This window comes from Hippocampus guttulatus, chromosome 22, assembly GCF_054856545.1.
Source record: "Hippocampus guttulatus isolate MCC_2025c chromosome 22, RoL_Hgut_1.0, whole genome shotgun sequence".
Classification (NCBI taxonomy): domain Eukaryota; kingdom Metazoa; phylum Chordata; class Actinopteri; order Syngnathiformes; family Syngnathidae; genus Hippocampus; species Hippocampus guttulatus.
The window spans coordinates 916650-929103 of NC_141282.1; the positions used below are offsets into that span (position 1 = coordinate 916650).

The following is a 12454-nucleotide window of genomic DNA, read 5'->3' on the forward strand; positions in this document are numbered from 1 at the left end:
CATTCTTCGCTCTGACGTCTTTGACGTCTTTGTTGAGATGTTCCCAAACGTTTGATGTTCGGTGACAGTTAGCCATGATAGCATGAGCATACTACTGTTATAATATCCCAGGGGTTATAATATCCCAGGGGTGGTCAACTCGCGGCTCGTGGGCCATATGCGACTCTGGCTGGTTCAAAGTGCGGCTCCGGGCTTTCATATGACAAGCATCGAAAGCGTCTCTGCGGTGGCGCTGCCATTCAAACAACGGCGCTCAGGACAGCAGAATTTACGATGTCAGCTTATCATCAATCCCGTTACTTGATTGACATACAGGACAACCAGTCAGATGACAACTGAATTTTGACCTTTACGTATCCGCTCATCTGCAAACAACCGCGCGAAGGCGCGAATGCAGAAACATTTTTACTTTTTTATTTTTTTAATTACATTTGTGTGTGGTCCATCTCTTGCCCAAAGCCAGCTGTGAAACGTATGACAATCAGTGTTACAGTGAACAGATAGATAAGTTCAAGTCTCGCGATACAGGAGTTATTGCGAACTTTGTCGCCCCCTCGTGGAACATACAAGGCAAACACCAGTGTGGAAGAACATTGTGTAACACGGGCTACGTCTGTTTTATAATTGCTAGAGATGATGAAACACTCTGGGGCAGACAACGGGTTTCTACTTGGACCAGTAAGGGGACACTAGGTTCGATTCACTGGAGCCAATGATGTCACCATTGAGGGGGTGGCATGGGCAAAGAAGACAACAGTTGTAAAACAATTACCTTTTATATCAAACATAAACACGTGACAACAAAATTATTATCACGACAAACACAGTGACACAAAGGTAAATAAATCCAATTTAGTCTCAACCTCTTAGTTGACCTTTCCTTCAAGCAAAATAATTGGTGATCACCTTTCTCAACACCGGTGTGAGTTTCTTTTTTTTCTTTCAATCTGAATGAAATAACTAAGCACAAAATGTTCTTGTCAACTCCTGTCGTACAAAATAAATTCTTCTAAACATCACCAACACAAATAAAATAAAATAAAGTTCATCAAATGTAATATACTGTATGTTCTTTGGTTGGCTCGCCACCACCACTGTACCCCCTTTTCCAGCACTTGGTAGAAGTCAGGGCACCGTAATGGAATCCACTCCACTGAAGGCACGCTAATCCCAGCGCTGTCCTCAATTAGAACTCCACAAAAGACCCGGCCTAATAGAGCCGAGAGCACACGAGCGCCGGCAATAAAATAACTACAGTAATTAATATTAAGTACTTAATTCCAAGTACGGTGAGACGTTATTTTTGACATTCATGTACACTCACCAGAAGAATGTCGAACGAGACTCCGACGACGTTATACGGTCGGCGATATCCCAGCGGTACGGAAAGCTAACGGCTACGTTAGCCAGGCACAGTGCTCGAGGTCTAAGGAAGGTGACTACATTTTAGCAACAAGTGATTTTAAACGAAATGCGCACAACACGTTCAAGCCTCTGAGCACACTCACTGCGTAGAATGACTCTCTCTTTCTTCCGAAACACTTATTTACAACAGTCGAAGAATACGTCCGTTCGTGTTCAGGTCCCGTCAGAAAAAAGAGCGAGATAGGTTGCGCCGCACGTTCGTGACGTCACGAAGGTGAAAAACGGCACCTCTCATTCGCTGACACCCCACTAGTATTCTGTGCCCTGATTCGTTCGGGCCACGGCAATATTCAGTTCTGTTTAATTAAGCAAATTTTAACGACGCTACTCTTTTAGTCAATATAGATTTTGGTTAAGTCCACTCCCCATTGCCTCATGCCATAATCCGGGCTACACCCTCCCCCCCAGAAGGTGTGCACGTCTCGGAACACCTACACGCATGGTTTTCCTTCAGCATTATATCATGAACAACACAGCAGTGTGGCTGCAATGTTTCCGCAATAACCACGCTCAATTCATGAAGAAGAGCTTTCGCAGCAGTGAGCAATGGCACTCCTAACTGAGCGTACTGTAATCTCTCAGGCGGTTCTCTGTTTCTCTGTGAGCGTCGGACTTGATGACATTCCTTAGCATCATCAAAGAGTGCAACAGGAACTTCTCCGAGGGGAGGGCCGTTGTTCTGGGATTCTCTATTACTGCCAATTGATTCATCTAGCATAGGTGGGGTTTCGATCAGGGCTCCAGCACTCTCAGACGGGTGGTCGTCCTCTACGTGAATCTGCGGGACTTCTGGCTGAACAATTTCTGGCCCTATCTCAAAACTTGGAAGGTCACTCAGCTCAAGGGGTTCGCCCGTTGATTTCTCCATTGTGGGGGGGTCTGCTTTCATGTGATGATCAACCATATCTTTTGAGCAAGTCTCGACAGTCTCATTCCTCTCTTCGTCCTGCATCATCTCAGCCACATACTCTCTTGCAGCCTTAGCAACCATGGGAGCAATCCGCTCTTTCAACGGAAAATTCTCTGGAACCCTGCCGCTGCTTGGCTGTTGCCACACTCCTGACTGTGTAGGGTTGGTGCTGATAGTTGAAGAACAACCAGGCAATTGAGGCAAATAATAGTGGCAGTACTCCTGATCTTCTAAGGGGGCATCATCATCATCATCATCTGGTACCTCATCATTGTCTGAAGTGTCCCTTTTGGTTTGGCTTCTCGTCAGCGGCCTCCTGACAGTCTGCCTCTCACATCTTTCACCAGTGCTGGCAGGTAAGAATCCACAGGGCAACAGCAAATCCCTATGTAAAGTCCTCTTTGGACCCTCCTTGCCTTCAGGACGCACTATGTAGACAGGAAGGCCAGCCACTCTTTGAACCACCACCCACACATCGGGCTCCCATCTGTCAGCCAGTTTGTGCTTACCCCTAATTTTCACATTCTTCACTAGAACACGATCATTTGGCACTAGTGTAGATTCTACAACACATCTATCGAACCGAAGTTTGTTCCGCTTGGCGGTCTTCGAAGCATTCGCCATGGCCAGTTTAGAGCTCTCCTCCAACCGACCTTTCAGGTCCTGCACATACTGGGAGTGTGATTTCCGAGAAGTACAAGCAGGGAGGTTGAAGGTTTAAGTCGACTGGCAGTCTCGGCCGTCTGCCGAACATGAGTTCATAAGGGCTGAACCCAGTCACATCATTCCGAGTGCAATTGTAAGCGTGCACTAGGGGTTTGACAAAATCTCTCCAATGAGTTTTGTCCTGGTTCTTGAGAGTGCCCAACATCTGCAGAAGAGTGCGATTGAATCTCTCCACAGGATTGCCCCTCGGATGGTAAGGTGTGGTTCTCACCTTTTTGATGCCTGCTATTTGACACAATTCCTGGATAGTGCGTGATTCAAAATCTGGACCCTGGTCACTCAACAGTTTTTCTGGAAAGCCATAATGCACCAGGAAATCCTCCCATAAATACTTAGCCACAGTTAGAGCTTTCTGGTTTCGAGTGGGGATGGCCACAGAATATTTTGTGAAATGATCAGTCAACACCAAGATGTCTTTGATACCGCTTCTGTCAGGATCGACAGATAGGAAATCCATGCAGACCAGTTCCAAGGGCCTTGTCGTCTCGATGTTGACCAATGGTGCAGCTCTCTCAGGCTGGGCTTTGCGACGCACACAGCGTTCACATGTCTTAATCTTCTGTTCCACATCTACAACCATCCTAGGCCAATAAAAGCGGGATCTTACCAGATCAAGGGTTCGCTCTAGGCCAAGGTGGCCAATGTCATCATGCAGGCTCCGTAACACTACGTGCCTCAACTCAGTTGGCAAGGCTAACTGATGGACGTCTGTCCCTGCTCCTGTCGGGTTCTGTAGAGCACACCCTCTCTCAGTGCGAGGCGATTCCACTCTCATAGCCACAACGCCAAAATCGGAAGCTCTTGTCTTAACCTAGGAGAGGGTTGGCTTCCAGACTCCAGATGCTCAATCACTGTTCTCAAAACCCCCTCCGTGAGTCGTCACCTTACCGTGGTGGAGGGGTTTGTGTGTCCCAATGATCCTAGGAGCTAAGTTGTCTGGGGCTTTATGCCCCTGGCAGGGTCACCCAGGGCAAACAGGTTCTAGGTGAGGGGCCAGACAAAGCACGGCTCAAAGACCCCTTATGAAGAGAAAAATATATGGACCAAGGTTTCCCTTGCCCGGACGCGGGTCACCGGGGCCCCCCTCTGGAGCCAGGCCTGGAGGTGGGGCTCGTTGGCAAGCGCCTGGTGGCCGGGCCTACACCCATGGGGCCCGGCCGGGCACAGCCCGAAGAGGCAACGTGGGTCCCCCTTCCCATGGGCTCACCACCCATGAGAGGGGCCAAAGGGGTCGGGTGCAATGTGAGCTGGGCGGCAGCCAAAGGCGGGGACCCTGGCGGTCCGATCCTCGGCTGCAGAAGCTAGCTCTTGGGACATGGAATGTCACCTCTCTGGCAGGGAAGGAGCCCGAGCTGGTGTGTGAGGCAGAGAATTTCCGACTGGATATAGTCGGACTTGCCTCCACACACAGCCTGGGTTCTGGTACCAGTTCTCTCGAGAGGGGTTGGACTCTCTTCCACTCTGGAGTTGCTCAAGGTGAGAGGCGCAGAGCAGGTGTGGGCATACTCATTGCCCCCCGGCTCAGTGCCTGTACATTGGGGTTCACACCGGTAGACGAGAGGGTTGCCTCCCTCCGCCTTCGGGTGGGTGGACGGGTCCTGACTGTTGTTTGTGCATATGCACCAAACAGCAGCTCAGCATACCCACCCTTTTTGGAGTCCTTGGAGGGTGTGCTGGAGAGTACTCCTGCTGGGGACTCCCTTGTTCTGCTGGGGGACTTCAATGCTCACGTGGGCAATGACAGTGAGACCTGGAGGGGCGTGATTGGGAGGAACGGCCCCCCCGATCAGAACTCGAGTGGTGTTTTGTTATTGGACTTCTGTGCTCGCCACGGATTGTCCATAACGAACACCTTGTTCAAACATAAGGGTGTCCATATGTGCACTTGGCACCAGGACACCCTAGGCCGCAGTTCGATGATCGACTTTGTAGTTGTATCATCGGATTTGCGGCCGCATGTTCTGGACACTCGGGTGAAGAGAGGGGCGGAGCTGTCAACTGATCACCACCTGGTGGTGAGTAGGCTCCGCTGGTGGGGGAAGATGCCGGTCCGTCCTGGCAGACCCAAACGTATTGTGAGGGTTTGTTGGGAGCGTCTGGCGGAATCCCCTGTCAGAAGGAGTTTCAACTCCCACCTCCGACAGAGCTTTTCCCATGTTCCGGGGGAGGCGGGGGACATTGAGCCCGAGTGGACCATGTTCCGTGCCTCTATTGTTGAGGCGGCCAATCTGAGTTGTGGCCGTAAGGTGGTTGGTGCCTGTCGTGGCGGCAACCCCCGTACTCGCTGGTGGACACCAGCAGTAAGGGATGCCGTCAAGCTGAAGAAGGAGTCCTATCGAGCCTTTATGGCCTGTGGGACCCCAGAGGCAGCTGACGGGTATCGACTGGCCAAGCGGAACGCAGCTTCGGTGGTCGCCGAGGCAAAAACCAGAGCGTGGGAAGAGTTCGGTGAGGCCATGGAAGCCGACTTCCGGACGGCTTCGAGGAGATTCTGGTCCACCATCCGACGTCTCAGGAGGGGGAAGCAGTGCACCACTAACACTGTGTACAGTGGGGATAGGGCGCTGCTGACTTCGACTCGGGACGTTGTGAATCGGTGGGCAGAGTACTTCGAAGACCTCCTCAACTCCACCAACACGCCTTCCTTGGAGGAAGCAGAGCCTGGGGACTCTGAGGTGGGCTCTCCTATCTATGTGGTTGAAGTCACCGATGTGGTTAAAAAGCTCCTCGGTGGCAAGGCCCCGGGGGTGGATGAGATCCGCCCAGAGTTCCTCAAGGCTCTGGATGCTGTGGGGCTGTCCTGGTTGACACGCCTCTGCAACATTGCGTGGTCAACAGGGAGAGTGCCTCTGGATTGGCAGACTGGGGTGGTAGTCCCTCTTTTTAAAAAGGGGGACCGGAGGGTGTGTTCCAACTACAGAGGGATCACACTCCTCAGCCTCCCTGGTAAGGGCTATTCAGGGGTGCTGGAGAGGAGGGTCCGTCAGGAAGTCGAGCCTCAGATTGAGGAGGAGCAGTGTGGTTTTCGCCCCGGCCGTGGAACAGTGGACCAGCTCTACACCCTTAGCAGGGTCCTCGAGGGTATGTGGGAATTCGCCCAACCAGTCTACATGTGTTTTGTGGACTTGGAGAAGGCGTTTGACCGTGTCCCTCGGGGAGTTCTGTGGGGGGTGCTTCGTGGGTATGGGGTACCGAACCCCCTGATACGGGCTGTTCGGTCACTATGCCACCGATGTCAGAGTTTGGTTCGCATTGCCGGCAGTAAGTCGGAATCGTTTCCAGTGGGGGTAGGACTCCGCCAAGGCTGCCCTTTGTCGCCGATTCTGTTCATAACCTTTATGGACAGAATTTCTAGGCACAGCCGAAACGTTGAGGGGATCCGTTTTGGGGGCCTCAGTATTGCATCCCTGCTTTTTGCAGATGATGTGGTGCTGTTGGCTCCTTCAAACAGGGCTCTCCAACTCTCACTGGAGCATTTCGCAGCCGAGTGTGAAGCGGTTGGGATGAAGATCAGCACCTCCAAATCTGAAACCATGGTCCTCAGTCGGAAAAGGGTGGAGTGTCCCCTCCGGGTCGGGGAGGAGATCTTGCCCCAAGTGGAGGAGTTCAAGTATCTTGGGGTCTTGTTCACGAGTGGGGGCAGGAGGGAGCGGGAGATCGACAGGCGGATCGGTGCAGCGTCTGCTGTGATGCGGACGTTGTATCGGTCTGTCGTGGTGAAGAAGGAGCTGAGCCAAAGGGCGAAGCTCTCATTTTACCGGTCGATCTACGTTCCAACCCTCATCTATGGTCACGAGCTATGGGTCGTGACCGAAAGAACGAGATCCCGGATACAAGGGGCCGAAATGAGTTTTCTCCGCGGCTCTCCCTTAGAGATAAGGTGAGAAGCTCGGACATCCGGGAGGGGCTCAGAGTCGAGCCGCTTCTCCTCCACATCGAGAGGAGCCAGATGAGGTGGCTTGGGCATCTGATTCGGATGCCCCCTGAGCGCCTCCCTGGTGAGGTGTTCCGGGCATGTCCCACCGGGAGGAGACCCCGAGGAAGACCCAGGACACGCTGGAGAGACTATGTCACCCAGTTGGCCTGGGAACGTCTCGGGATCCCCCGGGGAGAGCTGGAAGAAGTAGCTAGGGAGAGGGAAGTCTGGGCTTCCCTGCTAAAGCTGTTGCCCCCGCGACCCGGCCCCGGATAAGCGGTAGATGATGGATGGATGGATGGATGTTCTCAAAACAGTGTCATCCCTCTGTTTTCCTGCCAATTCACGCATGGTAAAGTGAGGGACAACAGGAAGCCCGTGCGCACTCTCCCGTTGGAAACTCTCGGGCATGACATGAGCATCAGTAGTGAGAGACTCCACTAGGGCGGTTGATGGACCAAAACTTCTCTCCTCTCCATGACACCATTGCACTTCATGTCTTTGACATATGGCTCGTATTGCCTCAGGCAAAACTTTGCCGAATCCGTCCTGTTCGCCCATGTGATTCAAAGTGAATTGTTGGATCCTTTCGGCCTCCTTTCTTGACACAGGGTCATCGTCAAGCTCCGCGGAGGGTAGTCTTGAAAGTCCATCTGCATCTTTGTTCTGACTTCCTGCACGATACTGAATTCTAAACGAGAAAGTGGACAAAGATGACAGCCATCGGTAACCTGCAGCATCTAATTTTGCAGAGGTTAGTATGTAGGTCAAGGGGTTACTATCTGTGATCACGACAAACTCGGCTCCATAAAGATAGTCACTGAATTTAGTGGTGACTGCCCATTTCAAAGCCAAGAATTCCAATTTATGTGCTGGATATCTTGACTCACTTCTTGTCAATCCTCGGCTTGCAAAGGCAATTACTCTCATCTGCCCATCTTGCTCCTGGTACAAAGCCGCACCCAGTCCTGTGGTACTTGCGTCAGTGTGGAGGAGGTATGGAAGTTTGGGGTTGGCGAAACCCAAAACAGGGGCACTTGTGAGCTTGCTTATGATGTCGTCAAAAGCTTTTTGACAGGCTGCTGTCCACCTTGTTCCAAAATCATCTTTTAATCGAAAATATGGCATGTCGGCCCTTTGTGGTTTTTCCTTTCCCTGCTTCCTGACTGGTCGGTACCCCGCTGTGAGCTCGTTAAGAGGTTTCACCACCTGTGAATAGTCCTTCACGAACCGCCGATAATAGCCAGCGAATCCCAGGAAGGACTGCAGCTCCTTTAAGTTTTTTGGCACTGGCCAGGTCTTGAGCGCGCTTATCTTGTCGGGATCGGTCTCAACACCATGTTGCGAGACAATATGCCCAAGGTATTTGACAGATGTCTGGAAGAATTTGCACTTCTCGGGGGACAATTTCAAGCCATATTCTCGCACCCTTTCCAGGACTTTTAATAGCCACGTCTCATGTTCTTCAAGCGTGTCAGAAAATACAATAAGGTCATCAATGAAAACAAGCACCTCTTTCCTGTTCAAGTCAGCCATGCATCATTCCATGAGTCGTTGAAAGGTACTGGGGGCATTTGTCACTCCCTGTGGCATTCTGTTAAACTCCCAAAATCCAAGGGGACAAACAAACGCCGTTTTCTCCTTGTCCGCCTCATCCATCTCGATCTGATAATATCCGGATTTCAAGTCCAGAACTGAAAACCATTTTGATCCAGTTAACAAAGAAAAAACTTCTTCCAGATTTGGTAGAGCATAAGGATCTTTGATGGTCTGGGAGTTCAACTTCCTGAAATCGATGCAAAGCCTCACCGCACCATTCTTCTTCCGCACAACGACTATGGGCGACGCAAATGGAGAGACTGACTCACGAATAATGCCCGAGTCCAATAATTCCTGCAGATGTTTCCGGACGGCATCCACATCCTGTGGATGGATGGGCCTTGCGCGATGCTTGAATGGAGTATCATCACTCAGTCGAATACGATGCTTCACTTTATTGGTGCAGCCATAATCTGAGTCATGCAGAGCGAAGACTTCTGGCATAGAACTCAATAATTTCACGACTCTGTCTTTCCAACTGGGCGGCAAAGGGGAATTACCAAAATCGAGGTCAAGCTTCGCACTGGGGCAAGAGGCGTTCCTCACAGCCTTCTCAGGGCCCACAACCTGCTGAACTGAGTGGATCTCAGCCAAAACAGTTCTGGGGGGAGAGTCTGATATCGGTCTCGGTTTCATTTTTCACCACAACTGGCACGTGGTATGGTTGCTTGGTTGCTAGCGTGCAAAGGGAATTGGCAACTCGTAACCCCTTTGGGAGGGCGGACTCCTTAGGAGCCTCCACCGTGGCCCATTTCCCATGGTGAACACTGCTTGTGTGGAAAAGACCATTGACAACAACAGTGTGACCAGCCGGTATCACATTGAGATTATTCATGGGGGCCCTAACCTGCCCCAAGGTATCGATGCTTGCTCCCACTCGTCTGACTTCCAGAACTTTGAGCACCACCCCATATCTAGGGACAGAAGACGATGGCTGCTGCCCATGGCATGTGATATAGTCAGTGTAAAGGACGTCCAGAGTATTGGTACCGATGAGGATCTGAGGCGAGGCACTAATCGCGGGAACCACCAATGCTAGGGTTGGGACTTCAATGATATTTCCAACGAATTCTTCGGGAAATGTCAAGTCCAATTCTATATACCCTAAATAGGGCACGGCTTGGCCATTTGCCCCCTCCACTTCTAGTTTGATGTCTACTAACTCGTTCAAAGACCTCAGATGATGGTGGGATAGATCACGCTCATAAATAGACTGGGGAATGGTCGTCACTTGCGACCCAGTATCGAGAAGGCACTGATATTCTTTTTGATGAATGATAACTCTTGCAGTGCATTTAGCACCCACCAATCCAGGGGGTAACCTGGAAAAAGACCTCTGTATGGAGGTGCACTTCTTGTCAACTTTCATGGATTCATTAGGGCTTCTCATCGGAGTTGATTCGGCAGCCTCTGTTCGCCCTGACACAGAGGCCCCCATTAGTTTAAATTTCTTGAGCAGGGTGCACCATTCTGCTGATCCCATTCCTGCTGACTTTTTCTTAAAGCACGTCTCTTCTCTTCAACTAGAGAGGGCTTTGGCTCATCTTCGCAGGTTCTTGCCACATGACCATCTTCGCCACAGCGAAAGCAATACCAGGGTCGAGGTCGGTCCACGATCTCATTCCGGGATTTCAATGTTACATTTCCTCTTCCATGTCTTAAGGGCTGCTTGGACTGCGTTAGCAGTGCATTAACTTGGGTCTGTAATGTGGCAATCTGTTCTTTTAATACCCTCAACTCAGTTGCTCCCGAGTAGTCACTCTTAGTCGGCAAATACGACGGCTTCACTTTTGTGAAATGAGCTTGAACGTCAGCGAGTTGCGTCTTCACTCGTTTGAGTTCATCCGCTTCAGGCGGTGAGGATCTGACGAGTGGGGGGTTTGCAACATGCAGTGCGGCTATTTGAGCCCGCATGTCCTCCACTTGAGTTCTTAGCGATGCGGTGTCGGACATGTCCTCTTTGGGTACGGCACAGGTAGCCATCTGACTCAATACAGTCTTTGACTTTGCTGAGTGAGAACAAGGTTTTTGCAGTCCCAAATGCACCTTCTTGCGAATTTCTTTTGCCTTTACTTTCTCTTCTTCTCTTCGAATTAGCACCACAAGTTCGGCAAAAGTGGGGGGTGAGTGTTTCCGTCGTTCCAGCTGGAGGTCAGCAATTAACCCATCCTCCCAACACCCCCTGCAGAACTGTTTCAAAAGGTAATGTTTTTTTTTTGGTGTCAGGTAATCCACCGCGCCGAATAACTGCACTTCGGACACTCTGCAGTCGGTGAAGGTATTGCGAGGGCGTTTCATCACTATTCTGCAGGGTTCCCATGAATTTAGCCAACAGCTCTTCTCCATCTTCCACTGAACCATAAACAGAATCTAATAACAGGAGGTACTGTGCTGGGGAAGCTTGAGGGCCGACCTGCTGAGCGACTTCAGTGGCAGGAGGCAGTAAACTGTCCAAAATTTTACGGGCTCTATGCAGATCAGATAGGGACGGATCAGTCAACAATAAGTCCACATTCACTCTCCAAGTTTCATAGTCTAGCTCATTGTTGGGACGGGGGGGTTCTACCTGAGAAGGGTCGAAATCGAAATGAGGATGATGTGGCATCGCTGGATCGCACAACATGCTCAACCACCATTCGTTGCACAGCATGAGGATACACATCTTCTTCGGAGAGAGGAATGTGAGTCGTCGGCGACTTGCCTCTGTCGCCCCGTTCAAAGGGTGGTTGGAGAGGTGAGGGGGAAGGTGGGAACACAGTTGGCAGGCTCTTGAATAGTTCGGTCGGGACCGAACCCAGCACCGAAAGCGGGGCTTTTGTCAGACTCATAATAGGCTGGCCCTCTTCATGCCGAGAGCAACTTGGATTTTTCTGGCTATTAGGCTGGGGGTTGCGACTACTACCAATCTCTCTGTGAGCTGGAGACGGTACTCCCTCTTCCCTTCCAACCCTATTCAACTCATCCTGCAGCACCTCTCGGAGCGGTTTTCCACTTCGACCCGCAATTGATCTCAATTCTTCAAGATAACTTCGCTCTGTGTCCCTAACTGTGGATGTGCACACAGCATCGAGGGCACGTACCTGCAAGTTGACATCTTCGAGGTGCGGACTTGAATGTTCAAGAGGCAATAAAGGCCTGATAGATTGCATCGTGGCACGATTTTCAAATTCTACCACGAAGTGTTGATGGAATTCTGAATTTGTATCGTCGATAAAGATCACTCGCTGAATGGGACCATGACTGGCCAACAACTTCTCGAGGTCCGGATCTAATTCAGTTTGGGTTAGCCCACGAATAATGACAGAATTTGAAATGTTCACACCAGCATCAATGATTATGTCCATTTTCTTGTTTCAATGCTTTTACCACCCCTTCAGTCGCTTGGCTCCTGGCTGGCTCGCCAAATTTGTAACACGGGCTACGTCTGTTTTATAATTGCTAGAGATGATGAAACACTCTGGGGCAGACAACGGGTTTCTACTTGCACCAGTAAGGGGACACTAGGTTCGATTCACTGGAGCCAATGATGTCACCATTGAGGGGGTGGCATGGGCAAAGAAACAAGACAACAGTTGTAAAACAATTACCTTTTATATCAAACATAAACATGTGACAACAAAATTATTATCACGACAAACACAGTGACAAAAAGGTAAATAAATCCAATTTAGTCTCAACCTCTTAGTTGACCTTTCCTTCAAGCAAAATAATTGGTGATCACCTTTCTCAACACCGGTGTGAGTTTCTTTTTTTTCTTTCAATCTGAATGAAATAACTAAGCACAAAATGTTCTTGTCAACTCCTGTCGTACAAAATAAATTCTTCTAAACATCACCAACACAAATAAAATAAAATAAAGTTCATCAAATGTAATATAC

The 12454-nt window shown here is 50.3% G+C and overlaps 1 long non-coding RNA gene across 1 annotated transcript; it reads right to left on the reverse strand.

Moving 5' to 3' along the window:
• Positions 1-1063: 1063 nt before the first annotated feature.
• On the reverse strand, positions 1064-2995 carry LOC147185913 (uncharacterized). Its single transcript, XR_015099185.1, has 3 exons — positions 1509-2995; positions 1325-1426; positions 1064-1210 (listed from the first exon to the last, which is right to left on the reverse strand). It is a non-coding gene; the product is annotated as an uncharacterized LOC147185913 (long non-coding RNA).
• Positions 2996-12454: the final 9459 nt, after the last annotated feature.